Below are 22,653 nucleotides of genomic sequence, written 5' to 3'. Positions count from 1 at the left end.
GTAACATTAAAAAGGTTTGTTTCCTTTCTAGGCTTTTTAAAGCCTGGCCTCGGGTTTCACCATTGTGAAATTACCATCTCCCAGAAACTGGCAACAAATGCAATGATTCTAATAAAGAAATGATTACCAAACCATGTTTCTGCACACCGGGATGGCCGAGTGGTTAAGGCGTTGGACTTAAGATCCAATGGGCTAGTGCCCGCGTGGGTTCGAACCCCACTCTCGGTAGATCAATTTTTCATCTCGAGAATCCTTCGTGCATATCAGTATCTGGAAATATACATAACAACTTGTCTATTGTCCTGCTCCGTTAGGAAAATTTGTCTTCAAACCTGAAGAAAGTGCCTCTGTAGGCACCAAGTAAGTGCTTCAATGAATTTCTACCACGGTTCTATCAGATTGCATACATAAGGAAAAAAACACCCAAGGAGACGGTTTGCCTAAAGAGGTTTTAAGTTACACTTTGAATGGAATCTGTGAGGTCATTTGCTCCTAAGGAAACCCAGAAACTCTAGTTCCCTGTAGCCTTCAGGTGGTGAGAGCTACCCGCTCTGGGCCCTCACTGCTTCCTAATGGCTGTACTCAGAAAAGCACGGAGTTTTGTAGGGTTCTTCCCTGGTGGCGAAGTTCTTAGGCGCTCAACCTGCTAACCAAAAGGTCGTTGGTTCGAATCCAGTAGCCGCGTCTTAGATAACCCCCTGGGGCGGCTCTACTCAGCCGTTAACTGCTCGACGGCACACAACAATTCCAGCAACTCCCACTAGAGGGCGGTATCTAGAAGTTCGGGCGGATGAATGAGTGAATCTTTACCAGCAGAGTGTGGGTTTTTAATATTCTTTTTTCCAGTTGGAAACTTGAAAATGGTCCCTTAGTGTAGTTTTTTTTGGCATTTCCCTGATTGCAGTGTCTTCTTATGTGTTTCAGAGCCATCTGTATTTCCTTTTTTGTTAATATCCTTTATTCATTTTTCTATTTAGTTGTTAGGTCTGTCTCTTATGACTTGCAAAACCTCTTTAAATATGAGTCGATTAATCTTTGCTTTGATATGAGTCAGAAGTAGTCCAGTTTGTTATTTGACTTTGAACTTTGTGGTGATTTTGGATATGTAGGAAATTGTTATCTTTATGCAGCTAAAATTATCCATCTTTTCTTATGGTTTTGTGTGTGACTTTCATATATGCCTTTCCTCACTACAAGATCCTTTAAGAAAAGAACTCTATGAGTTCTTTTAGAATGTCCATCTTTTATATTTAATTCTTTAATTTATCTGAGTTTTTTCCTGTTGCAATACTTGAGGTATGGATCCAACTCTACATTATTTCCAGATACCAGTAGTCCCAACGCCATTATTTAATAACCTGTATTGTCCCCATTGATTGAAGCGACAACCTACTAAATTCTGTTCACTTTAAAATTTAGAGGACCAGAGGCTCGTGCCTTTAAAAGCAGAAAGAGCATGGACTTTAAAACTAAGCAGTCATTTGTTCTAATTCTGGCTTTCCCTCTCACTCTGAGTCTTGACTTCTTCGTTTGTTAAATGGAGATCGTAACCCCTACCTCATGGAAGGTAGTTGTAAGGATGAAAAGAAATAATGTATATAACTTATCTAAGAAGTGCCTGGCAAATAGGAAGTGCTCTTTGCCACTATATAGGCAAGTTCCCTTTCCCCTTGGAGAAAACTCACACTTTTCCTTTCTAGCTATCCTTAAAACAGAAACCCAGAAATCAGGTAAATATTGTCCTGATAGTTAAAATTGCTTCTATGTTGTGAGAGCAAGCACCAAGATTGCACACTTGAAAGTTCTCTGATCCCTGTGATGGTCCTCTGGATCATTTTCATGATCTGCCTCTGATTTCAAGTCTTTGAACCACCAGCTTCCTGTTAGCTCTGGCCTTCCATGGAAAGCAGGAAGGAAGCACTTCCTGGCAACATTAAGCAGGTTTGAGAAAGAGTAAGGTACCCTGGAGAGGCAAGATAGGTGGGGTTTCCTATCTTTGTTTCTTTCCCATGGATGGGGTAGGGCAAGAGTAAGTGGAGGGTTTGTCTTTTCTGAAATGAAACTCTAGATGGCAAAGATTTTACCTGAATTGAAACTTCCTAAAGAGAAAACATGGCAGTCTTTTAGTTACCAGGTAGCTCAGTTGTTTAGAGCATGATGCCAATGTTTCAGGTTCAATCCCTATGTGAGTCAATTTATGTAACTTTTGTTCACGGGAGAGTAAACTGCATACCTGAAATCACCACCCTACACTTACCTCTGCCCAGGGAGGATGTGAATCTGTTGTATTTGGCACTTGGTTTATATTAACTTCCTCCTATCATTGGTGATGCTGGCAATTTCTACTCAACTCCAACTTCTTTTTTTGTTGTTTCTTGCAGTAGGGCAGAATTCTAAAATGCCCTCCAAGATGCACCCCCCTCCCCAAACTGGTGTGCAAACTCTGCATAATACCCTGGATGGACTGTGAATGTAATTAGGTTATGTTATACGGCAAAGCTGACTTTAAGGAGATTATCAGGAGTGAGTCTGACCTAATCAAGTGAGCCCTTAAAAAGGATTGGGCTCTTCCTGAAGTCAGAGATTGGATGTATAAGAGGAATTGAGGGATTTGAAGCCAGGGAGATTCTCTGTTGATAGCTTTAAAGTTAGAGGAGGCCACTGGAATGCAAGTGGGCCCTCTAGGAACTGAGAGCAACTCACTGACAGAAACAGGACTCTACCATAACCAGGAGAGCTTGGAAGAAGATTCCAAGCTCCAGATGAGAATGAAGCCCAGCTGATGATTTTAGCCTTGTTAGATCCTGAGCAGAGAAACTAGCCACCCGGTGCCCAGACTTCTCACCTACAGAACTCAGTGGATAAAAGGGTATTGGTTTAAATTGCTAAAAGTGTGATAACAGAAAACTAATACTTCTTTTTATTTCGTGGTTAAAAGCAAATAACATAGAAGTGCTAAGGTGGCAATGTTAGAAAATTGGGTGGTGTAGAGTGGGGTGTCATGTGTACTTGCGGGCCACACTCCATCTGAGCACCTTGCTCTTCCTGTACTTTTTTCAGGGTCCTGCTATTGCTATCTGAGTGACTCTCACATGCTTCCTCTCAATGGAGACTTGGAAAGTGATATTACTTTATGTTTTAGATTAATGTAAGCATTTTTTTCTCCAAGTGTAACATATATATTTTTCTCCAAGTGTAATGATATATATGTATATAAATTTCATATCTAACACACAATGTAATAATAACTGCTAATTATTCATTCCTTAAACTAAATTTTTTGGAAGCATGCTTCTTGACACTATGACTGCAGCACTGAAAAGAAACAAAAACAAAAACTTGAGTCCCTGCCCTTCCAGACTTTGCAGGCAAAGGACAGAACTCCACTGGTGGCTTTTCTTTTCAATGGGAAACTGATTCAAGGGGAAAAAAAAAAAAAAAATGAGGCTATTTGGATTGTTTTTATCTTTGTACAGAAATTGTAAAACCACCCATACTCTTACGATTTCACTCTCAGCCATCTTCATCAATTCAGTGTAAGAGAAAATAAGATTAAAAAATAAGGAAGAACAATTTTCACCAGTCTTACCATAGTAAGAATGAAACAGATGTAAGTTTTTTTTTTTTATTGCTTAAATATTTTTGCACGAGTAATATATTTACATGGCTCAAAAAGGAGAAAATATTAAAAGGCATAGTGAAAATTCCTTGGCCCCTTCTTCCTCCTCCCCCCATCTCCCCAGGTCTCATCATCACCTCTACCTTAGTTTCTTATGCATCCTTCCTGATTTTCTTTATAATACTTGCAAATAGAACATAGTCTTACTTTGCCTAACTTTTTACACAAAAGGTAAAATATTTACCCATTATTTTACAGTTTGATTTTTTTCACTTAATATTTTTGGAAGATCTGTATTTTGTCAGTACTTAGCTTACATTTAGCACTTTCATTTGCATACTGAACAAAATCGGGCTATTTTCAAATGTGCTTACTGAGCCAGGCAGGGGTTAAATCTGAAAACTGCTTTTCCATTGCACCTCTGAAGGAGAAAATGAGAACAAAATGTGTATATTGTGGCTGGAAGGAGGAGGCGAAAATGATGTACTCAATTTTTAATTTTTTTAAATTAATTTATTTATTCAGTTACTTATTTTGCTATTACCAGTTGCTGTCGAGTCAACTTCAAGTCATGGTGGCTCCATGTGTGTCAGTCAGAGTAGAACTGTGCTCAGCCGGGTTTTCAATGGCTGATTTTTTGGAAGTAGATCACCAGGCCTTTCTTTCAAGGTGCCTCTGGGTAGACTCCAGCCTTTTGGTTAGCAGCCAATAGCGTTAACTGTTTGCACCACCCAGGGACTGTATGTGTAACGTTGTTGGGTGCCATTGAATCGATTCCAACTCATAGCGACACCATGTAACAGAGAAGAACTACCCCATAGGGATTTCTTGGTTGTAATCTTTACAGAAGCAGATTGCCAGGTTTTTCTCCTGTGGAGCCACTGGGTGGGTTGGAACTGCCAATAATAAAAAACAAAACAAAACAAAAAAGAAAACCCTGCTGCCGGGGAGTTGATTCCGACTCACAGTAACCCCATAGGACAGGGCGGATCTGCTCCATTCGGTTTCCAAGGTGGCTAGTGGATTCGAACTGCCAACCTTTTGGTTAGCAGCTGATCTCTTAACCACTGTGCCAATAATTAAAAAACAAAAACAAAAACCATTGCCATTGAGTAGATTCCGACTCATAGCAACTCTATAGGACAGAGTAGAACTGCCCCATAGGGTTTCCAAGGAGCACTTGGTAGATTTGAACTGCGACATTTTGGTTAGCAGCCGAACTCTTAACTACTATGTCACCAGGGTTCTCGTGCCAATAATAGTGCCTGGTCAACAATAAGTGCTTAATAAATATTAATTCCTTTGCCCCATAAGAGAAAGCCATTTTCTTCCTTTATAAGCTGTCCTTAACGAATATGTTCCTGCCCAATTTCTATAGTTTTTAAAATATTCTAGGTATTCATTTCTGACGTCTAAAAATGTTTATCATCTATCAACACTTTTGTTAATCAAATACATGTATTCTTAGTGGAACAGGCAATATTTCACCCCAGAGTCTTGGGCATAAGCCTCTAGCCAGGCAACTTAAATTTGGTCTCTAGGATCCCCATGCAGTACCTTTCCACAGCAATGGTATTCATATGTAGTAGGGTCACATGTTACTGCCCTTCTGGTGACATCAGATGACTAGATACCAGTGTGAGGAAGACCTCTCCACCAAACACAGAGACTGTGCCCACCAGCAACACTTCCTGCAATAAGACTATGGTGGGAAAATTACCAGTTATAACACTTTCAGAGGGAAGAGGATTTTTATCAAAACTTAAACTTCAAACATAGGGAAGGGGCTTTGTTACAAACAATGAAACTTCTCTGCAGAATAGGATTCCCAGTGGGTAGATCTGTGGAGATGATAGAGAAGAGCACCTGCCTAATCTAGGAGCCAAAGCATAAGACTTTGTTTCTCCCTCACATGTGTTCGTGCGCGCGCGTGCACACACACAATTCCACTCTTCTTCACTTTTCTCTGCCATGAAACATGCCTATGAGCCTGGGCTCTAGAAAGATAAATGAGCAAACATGAGCCTGGGCTCTAGAAAGATAAATGAGCAAACAAGGGGAAGAAGTCAGTTCTTTTCAGAATGAGTGACACTGCTCTTGGAGGAAATGTGAGTGGCTGAGGTTTCCTGAATTATGGGTGGAGAATCCTCTTCACTGAGTTCATTCCTTATGCTTGGTGTTAGGCTCAGTTTTGTCTCTTCTAATGAAATGGTATCTTTGTGGCTTGGTTGAGATTTTAAAACTCCAATAGCTCTGAAACACTGGGAATTGAAGAGGCAGAGGACTCCTGAAGAAATAATAATTATACTGAAGATTCTGGTAATGACAAGAGTTTAACAGGGTCTAGAAACCTAAAGTGTGGGTTACCCATTGCCGTGGAGTCAATTCCGATTCATAGCGACCCTACAGAACAGAGTAGAACTGCCCCATGGGGTTTCCAAGGCTGTAGTCTTTATGCCACATCTCTGTCATGAGGAGTGGCTGGTGGAATTAGACTGCAGACCTTTGGGTTAGCAGCTGAGCGCTTAACCACTGCACCACCAGGGCTCCTTAAAGTGTGGGTTACCCATCTAAATTGTTGTTATTACCACCCTATAACACACTATCCAAGCCATCTTCATGTGTGCGACCTGTTCAGTCAGAAGAGCCCACACTTGGTTTAATGCTTTGCTATTGAAATTGTTAAATAATTTTAGAACAAGAGACTCTGCATTATCATTTGCACTGAGCCCACAAATTATGCAGCCACAAATTTGTCAAGGAAAGGAAATGATTCCTCCCCACATCCTGCATTCTACCCCTTGTTCAAATTACATTTGGTGCAGAGAGATTGCTTCCCAACCCCAATTTTGGTATTTATATTGTACAACTGCAGTGCAGGAGAAAATCAAGAAAGGAAATTTAAAAAAAGAAAAAGGTCACTGGATAATAGGAAGAAGTCATGGATGAGCATCATAGGGGATATTCATGCCCAGAAACCAAAGAGGAAAGGGGAAGGTTAGATGATTGACCATCGCTGTAACTTCCCGTTTGAGACTATTCCACAAAACTTAAGACCAGAGAAATAAGCTTAAAATACTTAGCTGGAGGTTAACTCTCCCTCCTCATCTTCACAGAACTCATTGAGCACTTACCAGATAGTAGAAATAAGACAGAGCTGGAAGCTTAAAAATGACTTTCGCTGGAGTAGGTTCCCAAGCCACTTCCAAAATTTGCATATAGTGTATCGGTAAAGACAGGAGCACAAAAGAACCTGTCAGCCCCAAAAAAGGGGAGAGAGAGACTTGACTAGCTTATCCTAATACTTAAAGACTTTAGTATTATGATCAGTGAACCAGAATTACTTCATAGTGGCTTTCTCTCATTCTCCTCTCTCCTTGAGACCATTTTCTCTCCTAGATTTTTCTTTTCCCTTACACTTCCTGAAATTTTTCCAAGACGTTAATCAAGTTCCACCTTCAGACCAAGACCTTCAGAATTCATTCCAGCCTCTCTTTACCTGTGATGATGCAGATAAAAGCACAGAAAAGGATCTGCTTCTTGGTCTCAGGGAATAACAGAGGGAAGGTCAGCAACAAAAAGTTCAAGCAGAGTGCAAGGAGAAGACTGGTGACCACGAAAATTCAACCCAGTATGAAGTAGGCTAAACCAGGGAATAATGACGAAAGAGAGAGTGATAAGTTCTTTCTTTTTCTCGGGCCCACTGTTTTCTCTTTTCAGCTCTAAAGGTGGCATAGCAAATGTTTATGTTGCAGATGCTTCTAGATGTTCATGAAAAGGAATGGCTGTGAGGGAGATGGGGAGAATGAGTAATGAGACTGCAGGCTAGTAATGACCTTGAGCTCTCCCTCCCTCTTTTAAAAATCTTTATTGTGGTAAAATATATGTAACAAAAATGTTACCATTTTAACTATTTTTAAGTATACAATTTAGTGGCATTAATTACATTCACCATCTTGTACTACCATCACCACTATCTATTTCCAAAAGTTTTTCATCACCGCAAATAGAAACTCGGTACCTCTTAAGCAATAACACCGCATGCCCTTCTCCCCTCTAACCCTGAGAACCACTAACAACCCTTTGTCTCTATGCATTTGCCTATTCTAGATATTTTATATAAGTGGGACCATATTATATTTGTCCTTTTGTGTCTGAACTACTTCACTTAGCATAATGTTTTCAAGGTTTATCCATGTTCTAGCTCTTTATGGCTGAATAATAGAGCCCTTCCCTTTTAAACCAGGACTTACTTGGCTTGCGTTTGAGAATCCAGCACATTGTCTCACCACTACACTCGATGAAAACATTGGGATTCCCAGGCACTTCTATTTCTACCCTGGAAGAGATGAGGAAAGCCCACCAAAGCATAGTGGTGGCCAGTAAATTAAAGGTGAGGACGATAGCCCTGTTCAATTTCTTCATCCTACATCACCTATACAGAGGCGTCACCTAAGAAGAAAGGAAAGAGGAAAGAGAGTTTCATCAAGCCCTCCATATTTCTCATTCTTCAAAAACATTCTTAATGATCCTTCTTTCCTAACACTCTCTTAAATCTTCCTTTTTTAGCCCCAATAGCACTCAAGACAAAATTTTCTGCCCCACTGTCCATGTAGTACCATCCAAATATTCTTTATTCATTCAGTAAAGAAATATGTCTTAAGCACCTACAATGTGCCTATAGTATCTACACTGTTCTAGGTGCCTGATGCTGGTTTGCAAAAAAACATAGTTGCTATATGGATACATCCTCAAAGTGGCACAACCCCTTGCTATTGTTCAGCCTGTTCCCTATCTACTAGGTCCTCCCTTTTCTTATCAGCCAGTATAAATCTGTCCTTTAAGGCCCAAGCTTGGGTTGGAAGTCAACCACATTGTCTAAATTGGTCTATTCCTGTGTGAACATATATGATGATGGTTGACAGCCCTGTTTCATATTTAATCATGTACCACTTCATATATTTATCTTTTCCTCTCTTGAATGTTTTGGCTTCCCACCTAGATGAAATGTCCTGAGGACTTATAATTTTTATCATCCATAGCACTCGAGACAATGTTTTGTATATAAAATAAGTAATTTTTTAGTGAATAATAGAAAAATAAGAGCAAGAAAAACAACAGCTCTATTGTTGCTCAGCTTTCTCCACACAACTTCATTGGTAAGAAAGACACTTTTGAGGAGCTAGGCCAGTAAACCATATCACATAGTTCCCGTCGTTACTATTTGCTTCTATTTCTTTCCCAGTACTTCATTATCTTCCTGCTTTACTTGCTTCTTTAAGTATATTGTCTTTGCATTGTTACCTTTTTTTCCTCTGTTATTACATTCTAAGTTAACTTCCCCCACCAACATACATAGTCACAGACACACTCGTCCTTCTCCCTCCCCATTCTCTCTCTGCTCTCATCCCATGAGGCTCAGTCCTGTTCTCCCTGAATAAGAGCATGTCAAATTAACTTTGGGCTCCCGACGTGAGATGGTGGCTATACCAAGGTGGGAGGTTTCGAATCAAAAGTAACTTCTGCATTGAGAATGCAACCTATCACTTCTGTAACTCTTCACTGTACCCTGAGAAAATTACTTGGTAAACAATTTTAGAGAAGAATGTAGTCTTGCTTGCTTAAGGGTTTTGCTTACTTAAGAATACACCATGCTCAGGAAACCAGGTCCAAAACAATTCTCAGACTGGAAGCTTACTCAAGACAAACCTTAGAATTACTCAGGTCCACCCTGCAGTTGGAGCCCTGGTGGCACAGTGGTTGAGATCTCAGCTGCTAACCAAAAGACCAGTGGTTCAAGTCGACCAGCGGCTCCTTGGAAACCCTATGGGGAAGTTCCAACTATGAGTCAGAACCAACTCAACGGTATCTAACAATAACAACAACCCTTCAGTCACACAGAGGGTCTCATGATTGTTTCAAGGCCAAATGTACCCAATTTAATGATTACTTTGTAAGTTAAAAAAATTTTTTTAGAAACATATGTAATGTCCTACCAATCAGATGCACCCTTACCCAATTTTGTAACCATTACCTAAATGTCAACTAGTCACTGAATTTTTACTGAAGTTCCTTGTATTTTCTTATAAAAACTCCCTGAAAACTGTCTCTTCCTCAGATCACTTGGTTCAGAATCCTAGAGACCTTGCAAGTCCCAATTTGCAAATTGTCTTGCCTCTCAATAAAAGCTCTTTACTTTTAATTTCAACCAGATCCTGCCATTTTTGCTCTGTGGCACCTCTAACATTCATCTGGAAAATATTTATTGACCATGACTATTATATGCCAGGCTCAGCTCTAGACACTGGAAATTCAGTAGTTAATTAAAGAAAGTCCCTGATCTTATAGTACTTGCATTCTTATGGGAGTAGACAGCCCACAGACAAATGTAGGATACTTACGCAGGTTGAAGGGGCGGGGTAGGCATGGGGGCAATGTGGCAAGTGTTACTATTTTATATTGGATGGTCAGGAAAGATCTAATAATGTGGCATTTGAGCAGAGGCCTGAGAAGGTTAGAGAATGAGCTATGCAAATATCTGGGAGAATCATGTCCAAAGGCCTAGAGGTAGAACCAAGGAAGAAAGGCCAGTATGACAGCTGGAGTGGACTGAGAAAGGAAGATGGTACTGGTGGTCAGGAACGTAGTTGGAAACCAGATCATATAGGGCTCATAGGTAATTTTAGGAAGGAATTTAGTTTTTATTCTGAGAAACCACTGGAGAGTTTGAGCAGAGAAATGATATGATCTTACATTTTAATGAATTCACTGAGCTCCCGTGTTAGGATTAGCGTATAGGACAAGGGTTGAAGCAGGAAACTCGGTGAATAAGTTATTGCAATAATGATGCAATATGAGATGATGGTAGTTTGGATCTTGTTCTTAATAGTGGAAGACCTGAGAAATCTCACATTCTGGATTTACTTTGCTGGCAGAGCCAATGGATTTGATGGTGGATTACACATGGGGTATAAGAGAAAAAGGAATAAAAAATGGCTTCAAGATTTTTGGTTCCAGATCTGTAAAGATTGAGTTGCTGCTTACTGATCCGTATAAGACCATAAAAGGAACAAGTTGGAAGAATGAGGGAATGGGAAGCAGTTTGATTTTAGACGTGTTACATTTGAGATGCCAATTAGACTTAAGAAGATGTTAAGTAAGTAATCACATTTATTTGCCTAGAGATCAAGGAAGAGGTCCAGCCTACAAATATAGGGTTCTAAATTTGGGAAAATCACAAATTGATGAAAATTAGAGTCAAAAGAATGAATGAGATCATCCAGGGCGTAAGTGTGGCCCAAGAGAAGTAGTCCTATTATTTAGAGGTCCAAAGCTGAGAAGCACAAGCAAAGAGGACTGGGAAGGAGTAGCCAGTGAGGTAGGAAGATAACCAAATGAGAGTGATGTCCCATAAGCCAAGAGAGGAAAATGTTTCAAGAAAGAGGGAATGTCTGCGTCAAATGCTATTGATAGGACAAGTAAGGCAAGGAATGAAAACTGACTGGTTTAGCAATGAGAAGGTCATTGCAAACTTGACAAAAGTTGTTTGAGTGGACTGCCAAGGACAAAAACTTGACCAGAGCAGGTGTGGGGGTTCAAGGAAGACTAGATAGAAAAGAAATGGAGATAATGAGAATAGACAACTCTTTGAAGAAGAAGCTTTCAGAAAAAGGGGAGAGGCTGCAACTGAAAGAGAATGTGGGGTCAGGGGAAGCTCTTTTTATTTTTTAAGGTGGAGGAAAGAAATACTGGTGATTTGAGTGAAAGAGGGTTGTATTCCTGGGGTTGCCCACAGGTAAAAGAATGAACAAATAATCTATAATAATTAGGAGGAAAGGCAGAACTTATGCGGGTAAATTGATAGGTGAGATGAGAATGTGTGGAAAATGTCTGCTGATTGCTTCTATTGTCTTAAAGGAATAGAAAGCAAGGCCAGCTCAGGTGAGCATGGGAGAGAAATTGTTGGAGTTTTGTGAAGAAAGGTGTGAAAAAGTTATCTAGGAGAGTAGGAAAGTGAATGTGTTACAGAAATGTGCTGATTTATAAGGAAGCCTTGGTGTACAGTGGTTAAGTGTTCAGCTGCTGACGGGTTGGTGGTTCAAACCCACCAGCCGCTGCATATGGTGCAGTTCTACTCTCTCCTATAGGGTTGCTAGAGTCAAAATAGACTTGCCAGCAATGGGTTATGGGTTTTACTAACGACCTACTCGAGATTAATGGTCATAAATTTAAAGCTAGACAAGTCACTCTGGTGTTTTTCACATCATATTCACCTGAATGGGTAAAGACAGTGATTAAATAGAAACGTGGATTTTTACAAAGGTTAGAATTTCACACAGCAACTTTGATGGAGCATATGAGTTGAGATTGTACGCAAGAAAGTAACTGTAAAGATGAACCATGGGCTCTAATTCAGGTAAGGAGAGAAATAAGAATATGAGAAGAGACAGTAGAAACAATGGATTGTAAACCTTAATTGGGTCAACGTATTGGAGTTAAGGTCCCAGAGGAAGTGAGCTGGAAGGATCGGAGGTGACTGGCAGAGAGGGAGATGCTTGAAGAAAAGCTTATGGAGTAGGTCTGATAAGGTCTAAAGCAGTTTTTAAAACTTCAGGTCTTAGAACAGAAAAACATTAGTGGATTGAGAAATCAATTTTGAAGGTCACAACCAGCTTTTTAATTTTTGCTTTTCTATTTATTTTGGATTTTTAAAATGTATTAAAATGTTAATGTACACATATTTGACACTATATGTTTTTACTTTTAATTACCAAAGGGAAGTAGATTATAAAACTTTATTACAAATACGTATTATAACAAAGTTTTACAATCCACTACCTTACATACACAAATCTATTATACAAACACAAATGCATGTATGAAGTCATGATGAAAAATGTATTTATTACTGTGAGCTTAAGTCTAAGTTTTGACCACATGAGGAGGTTGCAAGACCCTGGACAAAAGATGAGGGAATTAGAAGGCCAGAGTACTGGCCAAGTGTCTTCATGGATACTAAAATCATCAGGAATCAGGAGCAGTGCTGGAGAGAGTGATCTAGGAGTGTAAATCTCCAAGGAACGAGAGGAATTATCCCAACAGTCTGTACATGACAGCAAGAATAAGGAGAAGGGATGGTGGAGCCTGAGGACATAAGTTTCAAAGCTAGGAGTTTTTACGGAGGAGGGAAGAGAGAACAATCTGGAAGGGGCAATGAAGAACAAGGGGAAAACCTACCACCTCCAGGTCCAGTGGTACAAGGGGTGTGGAAGAACCAGATTTCAGTTAAAGAAATGGTTGTAGAATAGACTAAGAATATAGGTCATTTATCCTGCCTCCTCATTGGTGGAATTGCTTAGTGACATCATAAAAGTGCAAATACACTTCTGGCTCCACTATTAGTTTAATCTGTCCTTGCTAACAGAGCAAATGTGTTATTTCTCAGCTTTCTTTGGCACACAACATAATGCCATCCTTTGTGCCTTTTTCTGTTCCAAAAGTAGGAAGAAACTTTATGCTCAGGAACAAAGTCCAGAGGCAGCTAAAAGAGAAGTCAGGTTTACTTAGTGAGAGAGCAGGAAGTGGAAAGCAGTTGGCAGGTTCTGGGACTGAAGAGGGATAGGGTGGGAGGAGAGGAATGTGTACTGACATTAGAATGTTGGAAAGATTTCTAGATCCTCTGGGCCTGTGGGTAGGTACTTTATCCAAAGAATTTGGTCTTTGTCCTCAGTTCCTGGGAGGTAACCACTAAACCCTTGGAATTTCCAGAGTGATTGGAGTGATTGCTATTGAGAGGACTTCCAACTACATCTAAGAGATTATGCTAATAAGGTAACTCTTGTTGGGTATGGGCTGGCCATGCCAGAAAGGCCTATGTGATATCAACCCAACAGGATGGGGAGGGAACTGTGGTCAATGATTCAGTCAGTCATGTCTACATTTGATTGAAATCTCAATAAACACTCTGAACACTGAAGCTTGGGTGAGCTTCCTGTTTGGTGATAGACATCAACGTACCAGGAGGGTGATGTATCCTTGGGGACATGAAAGTGCCACATTTGGTACCCTTCCTGACCTTGCCCTATGCATCTCTTCTTTATGCTGGTCCTGATTTGTATACTTTTTGCTATAATAAAACTGACCCGAGCTCTGTGAGTCATTCTAGTGAATTATCAAACCTGTGGAGGTAGTGGGAAGCCCAGAATTTCTAGCAAGCTCCAAAGTGAAGGTGGCCTAGGGACCCCCGAGTTTATGGCTGATATCCTGAGGTGGGGGAGCCCTAGTGGCACAGTTGTTGAGAGCTATGGCTGCTAACCAAAAGATCAGCAGTTTGAGTCCACCAGCCGCCCCTTGGGAACCCTATGGGGCGGTTCTATTCTGTCCTGTAGGGTTGCTATGAGTCAGACTCGATGGCACCGGGTTACTTACCAAGTTGAATTTATTTTAGGAGCCCTGGTGGCACAGTTGGAGCCCCGGTGGTACAGTGGTTAAGAACTACGGCTGCTAACCAAAAGATCAGCAGTTCAAATCTACCAGCCACTCCTTGGAAACCCTATGGGACAGTTCTACTCTGTCCTGTAGGGTTGCTATGAGTTGGAATCAACTTGATGGCAGTGGGTTTGGGTTTGGGTTTGGGTTTGGTTTTGGTGGCACAGTGCTTAAGTGCTACAGCTGCTAATCAAAAGGTTGGCTGTTCGAATCCACCAGTCACTCCTTGGAAACCCTACAGGGCAGTTCTACTCTGTCCTATAGGGTCACGAGTATGAGTTGGAATCAACTCAATGGCAACGGGTTTGGTGTTTTTTGGTTTTGGTCCTGAGGGGGTAGTGGGAACTCCCATTTTGTAGCCAGCAGGGTCAGAAGTGTGGGTGTCCTGAGAATCTTTGAACTTGCAGCTAGTTTCTGAAGACTTAGGCTGTTTTAACTTTTGAGACCTGACCTCGCTCTAGTAGGTTAGGGTCAGAAGAACTGCATTTGCAATTGATGTCAGAGAAGTCATTTGGAGTTGGTGTCAGAAGAAACACAGCATAATAGCATAATAGGCCATGCCCCCTGCCAGCTTCTCTCGCCTCTGGACAAATGATATTCAGGTCCTCAAAAATACAAGGCCAAGGAAAAGGCGGTATCTCTTAACTGTCCATCTGTAATGCCAGGGGGCTGCACAAGTGAATCCCATCTTCATTGCCAATTGTATGAAACCAGTTCAGGGAAGCTGAGATCATTCACCCCTGATGTCAAATGTGTAATGGATAAATCCCTCTTCACATGCCAACTGCATCCTGTGGAACTCTCAGCTTTCCTTCCCTGGTCAGTTTAGATGCCAGCTACCAGTGTAGCCCTTTCTCTCTCATCCCCATTCACCCCGGGCTAGGTACCAGCCCCTTCTCTGTTTCTTAGGTCCAAAAATCCATTTGGAACAACTCACAAACTCCAAAGAGCTATCTTTAGCAGAAGAAAAGAATACAAACACATAGGGCGAGGTCCAGGAGGGGTCTTGGTGCATAGCTTCCATGTCCCCATGGGGTGTGCTTACCCTTGCAAGAACAGATGTTCCCTGTCAACATCCAGGAAGCTCCACTGAACCTCCATCTTCCAAGGCCTTAATTGGCCTTACCACTTGGGCATGATGGATTACATGCCTTGTAAGGCTTAGTCAGCATCAGGCCCCCAGATGGTTCCTCTTGGTCTAGTCAGCCCTCACTCTTTGGCTTCAGGATGGTCCGACTTTCAAGAACCAGGGCCAAAGTCCAACTTGTTTACTGCAAGGGGATTCCACACCTCACACTATCCTACCACAATAGCAATTTTGTGCAAGGGTAATATATAATTAATATTCAGTTCTTTCTGCAAGTAACACCACTGGTCTCCACCCCTATATAATAAAGCACTCTCTTTTCATCACTTTCTGTCCACTTACTCTGATTTTTCTTCATAGCTTTTATCTACCAGAGGTATTTTTTGTCTGTCTCCTCTACTAGCTTGTAAGCTCCATGAGGGCAGGGACCTTGTCTGTTTCCCTAATCCTAGAACAGTGTCCAGCACATAGTCAACTGTCAGTAAATATTTACTGAATGAATGAGCCAGTCATTCACATCAGGGCTCAACAAATAATAAAACATAAATTTAATATTCAAAATTAAAATTGTCAAGAGCCAGATCTCCTTTACCACAGAACTAGTTAAATTTTCAGGATTGTCACAGCACTTTCAGGAAGAGGCCATTGGAATTAATACTATGACTAAAAAGTGTGGAGTTCACCATGAACACCTAAGTCTAACTCCAAGAGCTTGTTAACTGGCCAAGTTGCACTAAGAAAAATGGATCAGATGAGAAGGAAAGTGACTCAGTACAAACATAGGAGAAATTCTAGGGGGATGTGGGACTGACAAAGAGTGAAACAGGCTGCACATTCATGATTCTAAATTCATTTCCCTCAGTAAAATGTATACAGAAACTCCATCCTAGGACTGGGGCCAAATAGTCCTAAAGTAGCATGATGATCAGTCTCTTGAGACTCAAGAAATTGGTTGTGCCTATTGCTACCAGGACAAGGATTCTACAGGATTTAGAAGATATTCAGGATAACTGGATATTTATCTGAAAATATTTTAAAAGGTTTAAAAGGACTCAAGGTGCTAAAATATACACTGCAAGGACTATGGCCCACCTTTCAGCCCAAAGAACGTGTATTTTGCAGCTTAGCTCCACATTCTGTGCAAATATACAGAGAAATTTATACTCAAGTAATCTCGTTGCTTAAATAGGTCTAGAATGTGACTATGGTGACTCTAAGAAGTACCTCTTAGTACCCTCTAGTTTTCAATGGGAAATACTTGAGCACAGTAGTTTTAGGGGAATCTATTTCCAGATCTTCAACTTCCACAGAGATCTGCCTAAGAACTTGGCACAGTCAAGGTGGTGATTCTTTCCTACCTCCCTTTCACCACAACCTTCTCCCATTAAGGAAACAAACAACAAAAAAGACATAACTTTCAACCATCCCATATCTTATCCTTTGCTTTACCCCAAGATGCAAAACCTCTCTGAGGCACCAAACAAAAAAACTCCTCAAGTATTGGTGTTAGTGAGAAAGTGAGTGACTTAAATGACTGGGTAAAAAATCCTTTTGCAAAAATGAAGGAAGGCCTAAGCTAGTTGTTAGTGATAGATCATTTTTAAAAGTTTTTATGATAGATTATTATGTGATTCTGGCATGCAATACAGGAGCTCAAAAACTTAGAATTGCATTCCTGTTTCAAAACTCATTTCATTCCTACCTACTCATTTATATGAACACAACTTCTCATACTGTGAAATGAAAAACAGATACAGAATTAATGCTGAACTATGTCTCATTCTAGCAAAAAGGAATATTCATCCACAGATACATGAATTAATTAGAAAAATCTCAGCCCTATCCATATCATTGAGAGATGCATTTGTAATTCAATTTTACTTGTATATCTAGTAAGTTATCAAAATATATTCATTCTGATTGTATACTAATAAAAACTTCAATAACTTAATCCTGAAAACAAATTAACTCTTAAAAGCTATATAATCACAAGAAATTTTTTAAAAATTAAGTTCAATGTTTATACGTTTTTATTGCAGAAAAGTACAATAAGGTAGATTAAAAATAAAAAAAGCCACATTAAAATAGAACACATTTCTGTCAGGTAGGGCAATGAAATTATGAGTTCAAGTACAAAAGTGAAGGATATATAAAAAAAAAAAAAAAATTTTCTACATTAACAATTTAGTGACACTGATTACATTCTTTGAGTTGTGCAACCATTCTCACTCATTTTCTGAGTTGTTCCTCCGGCACTAATACAAACTCACTGCCCTCTAAGGTTCCATTCTAATCTTTCAAGTTGCTGTTGTCAATTTGATCCCATCTATGTAGATAGTTCTTAAAAGAGCATAATGCTCAAGGCAGACCTTTTTTTACTAGTTAAGCTAAACTACTGCTTGGTTTTAAGATGACTTCAGGGGGTATTTTTGGTTTAAGGTTTAAAAAATTATCCCAGCACAATAGTTTCAGGGGTTCATCCAGCTTCCATGGCTCCAGAAAGCCTAGAGTCCGTGAGAATTTTAAATTCTGTTCTACTTTTTCCCCCTTTTGATCAGGATTCTTCTATGAAAGATTTTTTTTTTTTTTAATAAAAAGCCAACAACTTTATTTACATACAGAGGCATCAAGCACACTGTCGATAAGTGCTTGTAAAGACAGTGGGTTATGCAACATGAAGCCTTGTTGATGTGGTATCATTAAACATGAATGGATATCACCAGGGAACAGCTTGCTCCTCCCCCAGACAAAACACAGTGAACATTAGCTTATGCACGAGAGACTAGAGTTTGTGTGTCAACACAGAGTTCAGCTGTATGTACTTATTCCTCTAAGTACTCGTAACACGCTATGTCAAGAGTTCAGTGGCTGAGTTTCACATAGGGTGGTGTGATTCACTGGGATTATTAGGATCCTTCTGGAATAACTTCCCTGAGCTGATTGCCTTTGACACATCAGTTTGCTTAGATTAAAAAGGAATTGCTGCTGTCTAGTCAAATTTAAACACTTTGTCTAGAAGAAGCTGAACTCTAACTCTGTCTAGTCTAGGAACACCTTGATGTAAAAATTACATCCAATGTAGTGAAGGGAAAACTGAGTTAGCCAGACTCCAGGATATGGTTTTGCAATAACATGAGGGAGCGTAAATGCCAAACAAAAGTGGCCCCAGACATACGTGGGGGAGGGAAGAGTACATTGCTTTTAATAGCAACTTTATCTGTGCCTGATGTACTGCAGAGTCTATATATGTTTGAGGTGACTCTCTGCTGCGCATTCATACAACATTGATCACCAGCAGAACTGAATAGGAAGGATTTATCTTCTGGGTTGAACAATGAAAAGTATTTTGGGATGTCGACATCTTCCTTTTCCCTCTTTCTGAATGGATCTAGGAGGAACTTAAGAAACAATAGCATCAAGCACACAGAAACAGCTGTACGCTACCATTTAAATATCATTTTTTTAAAATGGAATACAACAAAAGATGTAAAATTTTTAATGTGAAAGAAAAGTTTATTTTTTAACTGGATGATAGTAGATTTAAATCAGCAAAGTATTTAGACTCTACTAAATACACATAGAATGATGAAGCACATTTTACAATGTCACAATCTACCATGTACTGGAAATCATATTATTTACAATTGTTTAAACTTATGATGTGAAATTTTTAAATGTCATCTTAAAAGCATGCAAGGGGATATATCATTTTTCATAGAAGTATGCTTTCAAATTCTGAAAACCACTACACTCAAGCAGGAATTCTTAACATGTGATGGGCTTCAGGGGTATAATGTAGGGGTTAGAGACACAGACTTAGGAGTCATCTTGCTAGTTGTGTGACACTGGACAAGTGACTTAACATCAGCTCAGTCTCCTTATCTCTAAAATGGAGATAGTAATAATGTTCTATCTCTGTGACTATCAAGCTTTAGCACTCATTAGAATTGCCTGGAGGGCTTGTTAAAACAGACTGCTGGATCCCCATCCCTAGAATTTCTCATTCAGTAGGTCTATGGTAAGACCCCAAAATGTGCATTTCTAACAACTTTCCAGGTGATGCAGATGCTGCTACCTCAGAAACCACACTTTGAGAACCACCAGCTTATCTCAAAGGTCACTGTGAGGATTAAAACAGTTAGTAAATGAAGTGCTTAAAACTGCACCTGGCACATAACAGGTGCTAATATGTATTAACCAGTATCATCAGATAGTACTGGATTCACTGTAACAGAAAATTCCACTCCAGTTGGCTAAATAAAAAGGAGTTAACTGAACTTATTTAACAAGAAGTCCAGAGGTATATCATCCAGGGCTGATGCCACTGTTCAAGAATGTCATCAAGTTCCCAGGCTCCTTCTGTCTTCCTGCTCAATCTTCTTTGGTTGTTGGCTTTTGTCATTACGGCCCATAATAGCTGCTGTTCCTCCAGGAATCTCTGCTTTCCAGACAGGAAGAGAGAAGGGCAAAGAAGGAAAGGGTAAAGAGCTGATGGGGCATGCCAGCCAAGCCACTGTCTTTAAGAAAACCTTTCCAGAAGCCCCACAGTGACTTTCACTTGAAGCCCAGTGTAGACCCAGGTCACATGCCACCCCAACGACGAGGAAGTCAGGGAAGGGAAGGATTTTTGGCTCTCCAGCCACCATGGTGGAGGAAGTCAAAAAGAAAGGCATTTTGGGTAAATAATACATAGCACCTACTTCAAGGGTGCCCATAAAGAAACTCATGCAAAATTTCAAGTGTATGTGTATTTTTCTGAGGAATCAGTCAATAGTTTGCATCAGATTCTTAAAGAGTCTAAAAACTACAATTCTGAAGCCCACATTTATTGACTTGAGGGGGGTCTGAATATTTTAGCAAAAAGATGTTTACTCCCTGTGCCCTCCTATCCCAGCCACCACATGAAACCATAAAACTTAAGGCCATGGAACCTCTTAATTGCTGTCTCCTCTCTTTTTAAAAGGTTCTATCAAACTGGATGTAAATGGTGCTTGTGTTATTTGAATACTTGTTCGTAAGTACTCCTATGGGTTTTTTTGTTTTGTTTTGTTTTAATGTGACTTCCCAAGTACAGCATATACTTCTCAAAATAAAGGCTTCTTTGTATATTTTCTTCCTGTTTCATTTGTACAAAGTAGGGGAGTAAGGAGCATTAACTTAGGAATTAAGTTTCTCTGTCCTGAATTTCAGCCTGGCATTCACAGTCATAAATTTGGGCTCTCTGACCAGAGAAACTGGACAGCTGTTTACAAAAGAGGCAGTAACTAGATTTATTTCTTTTCTGAATATTTCATAGACTGCCTTATTTAGGAGTATAACCTAAACACTGAGGAATTTACATTTCTCAACATATCACTTTCATTTAATCAAAAGAAGCAAGGCTTATGTACAAAAATATTTGCCAGGCTCATCTGGAATTTCAACTTTGATTCTGAAAACACTAGATCAAAATTACTAATTTTAACATATCAGCTGAACAGTGTATATATCAGGTTAGGGAGTGAGTTCTGAAATGTACAATATGACAATAGAAAAAATGTAAAGATATTTAAGAATAGCAAACAGTTTAAAATTAGGGAAAAATAATTTTAGAAAGTTAATGTTTGCTAAAAGGCTCATTCTCTAAAGTAGATGAGTCTGAATTTGACAGAGCCATATCACTTACAAATCAGCCAAGAGGATGTGCCAATGTGCAGAAAACAAGTGATTTATAAGAAATGAAGGACACTTTTTTAAACAATGAGAAAAGTCAACCTTTAAATAAAATTCAGTGTAGTTTTGTCCTAACAGTGTTATGTTTAAACATAGTTTTGGCCCAAGCTTTTAAGTTGAACATTTATATCTTTTAATATCTAATTTAAGCTCAAGCTTTCTTTTGAAGCTGAGATGTCCTGATTCACAATTAGCAGATGTACCAGCTACTTTACACTGTATTGCCTTAACCTATTTATGGTTTAAGAAAATTTGGAAAAGGTAAGTGACCACATTCTAAAGTCAGGTTCTTTGGGAAGGAATACAAAATTTTTGCAGTTTGTAAATCCACTGATCCAGTTTCTACTTGCGGCTCTCGGAACTTAGGCTCTTTAACTATCAGAATAGAGCAGTGGGTGGCAAACTGATTTGGGGCTGCCATGAAACCATACGTTAAAGGTTGATACACATAAGTTTCCTTAAATACTGTGTCATGTGAGATGTAACAATATTTACTCTGGTCAGAAACTTTTCCAATTAGTATTGTATAAAGCAATAAAGTTTCTGGTCAGAAACCTTTCCAGTTAGTCACACTGACAAACTCCCTCATTAGCAAGGATTCTCTGATGTTGTACAAAAGTTTTCTCCCACTCCTCACGTTCTAACAGTGCTCTATTCTTTCCCCATGGAAGGACACTGTTGTATAAGAAAGGCTGAGCAGTGTCAGAAGCATGGTTACTGCTCTGGAGAATAAGGGTGAGATGCACCTCTTGGATCTGAGTATAGCCCAGTGGTTACCATCACTGGCTGCACATTGGCATCACCTAGGAACTTAACAGAGCTCTCCAGATGGTCCTAAGGTACAGCCACGCTGCTGAGACGTACTGCTATTGTCTGATATAAACACCAACTCCATCCCCAACATTACACATTCCAAATTCACCTGATGCCCAGAATCTTCAAATAGTGCACTCAACACAGTCAGGACATATCTGCCTTCCAGTGATGCTCTTCCACAAGATTTTGTTATCCAGGGCAGGTAAACTCTCCAGCACCTGTAGCCCAAGAGGCTGAATACCTCCCTGCATGCATCCGTTCCTCACAACCACACTCCGAAACAGTGACTTATTACCGTCCACAAGGCTAGGCTGCTTCCCACTGTACCTCATCTGTTGGGCGGCATCCAGGTCATTGCCATCTGCTCCTGGGTCAGCTGAGTCTCTGCAGAGTTGTCCGCTTGGTTCCCTACCAGAACCCCCATAGGTTGCGCTGGGGCGCGGAAGTGAAGCTTCAGCGCTTGTTTGCCTTCGTCTCCGCCTGTCGCCTCCCAGTTTTTGCAACTGGCTTCTTCTGAGCAATAATGTGGGCCATACGGGCCAACTCCCATCCGAGACCTAAGCTCCTCGGTATTTCCCCAAGTCCCACCGTCGTTGGGCTGGAAGCTGCGAAGCGCGCGCCTTCTCGGAAGGCCTCAAAGCACCTGGCGGCCCTGCTGGGTCACAAGAGCATAGGCGTGTTGGTCCCCAAGATCGCACAATACAAGACCGCAAATACCAACACCTCCGGGGTGCAAAAAAGAACAGTCTGGGTCCCTTGCCCTTCGGTCATTTCCGGGTTCACTCTAGGAGTCTCGGAGGTTTCTACGTCTCTGTGGTTAGTTTTAGAGCTCAATGTATTTTGTGGGCGGGAAAGGGTTCAAGTTTGCCTGAGAAATTGTATGGAAAAACTTAAAAGTATATACTTGTACAAAGGTAGACAGAATAGTATA

The 22,653-nt window shown here is 40.2% G+C and overlaps 1 long non-coding RNA gene and 1 other non-coding gene across 2 annotated transcripts; one reads left to right on the top strand and one right to left on the bottom strand.

Moving 5' to 3' along the window:
* Nucleotides 1–145: 145 nt before the first annotated feature.
* Nucleotides 146–228, top strand: TRNAL-UAA (transfer RNA leucine (anticodon UAA)). Its single transcript has one exon. It is a non-coding gene; the product is annotated as a tRNA-Leu (tRNA).
* A 17,529-nt stretch (nucleotides 229–17,757) lies between these two features.
* LOC111822469 (uncharacterized) lies at nucleotides 17,758–22,452 on the bottom strand. The gene is made up of 2 exons (XR_002825719.1): nucleotides 22,050–22,452; nucleotides 17,758–19,632 (listed from the first exon to the last, which is right to left on the bottom strand). It is a non-coding gene; the product is annotated as an uncharacterized LOC111822469 (long non-coding RNA).
* Nucleotides 22,453–22,653: the final 201 nt, after the last annotated feature.

Source organism: Trichechus manatus, unplaced genomic scaffold (assembly GCF_000243295.1).
Source record: "Trichechus manatus latirostris isolate Lorelei unplaced genomic scaffold, TriManLat1.0 scaffold00180, whole genome shotgun sequence".
Classification (NCBI taxonomy): Eukaryota; Metazoa; Chordata; class Mammalia; order Sirenia; family Trichechidae; genus Trichechus; species Trichechus manatus.
Note: the sequence above shows the minus strand (reverse complement) of the source record. Positions and strands in the feature narration are given on the sequence as shown.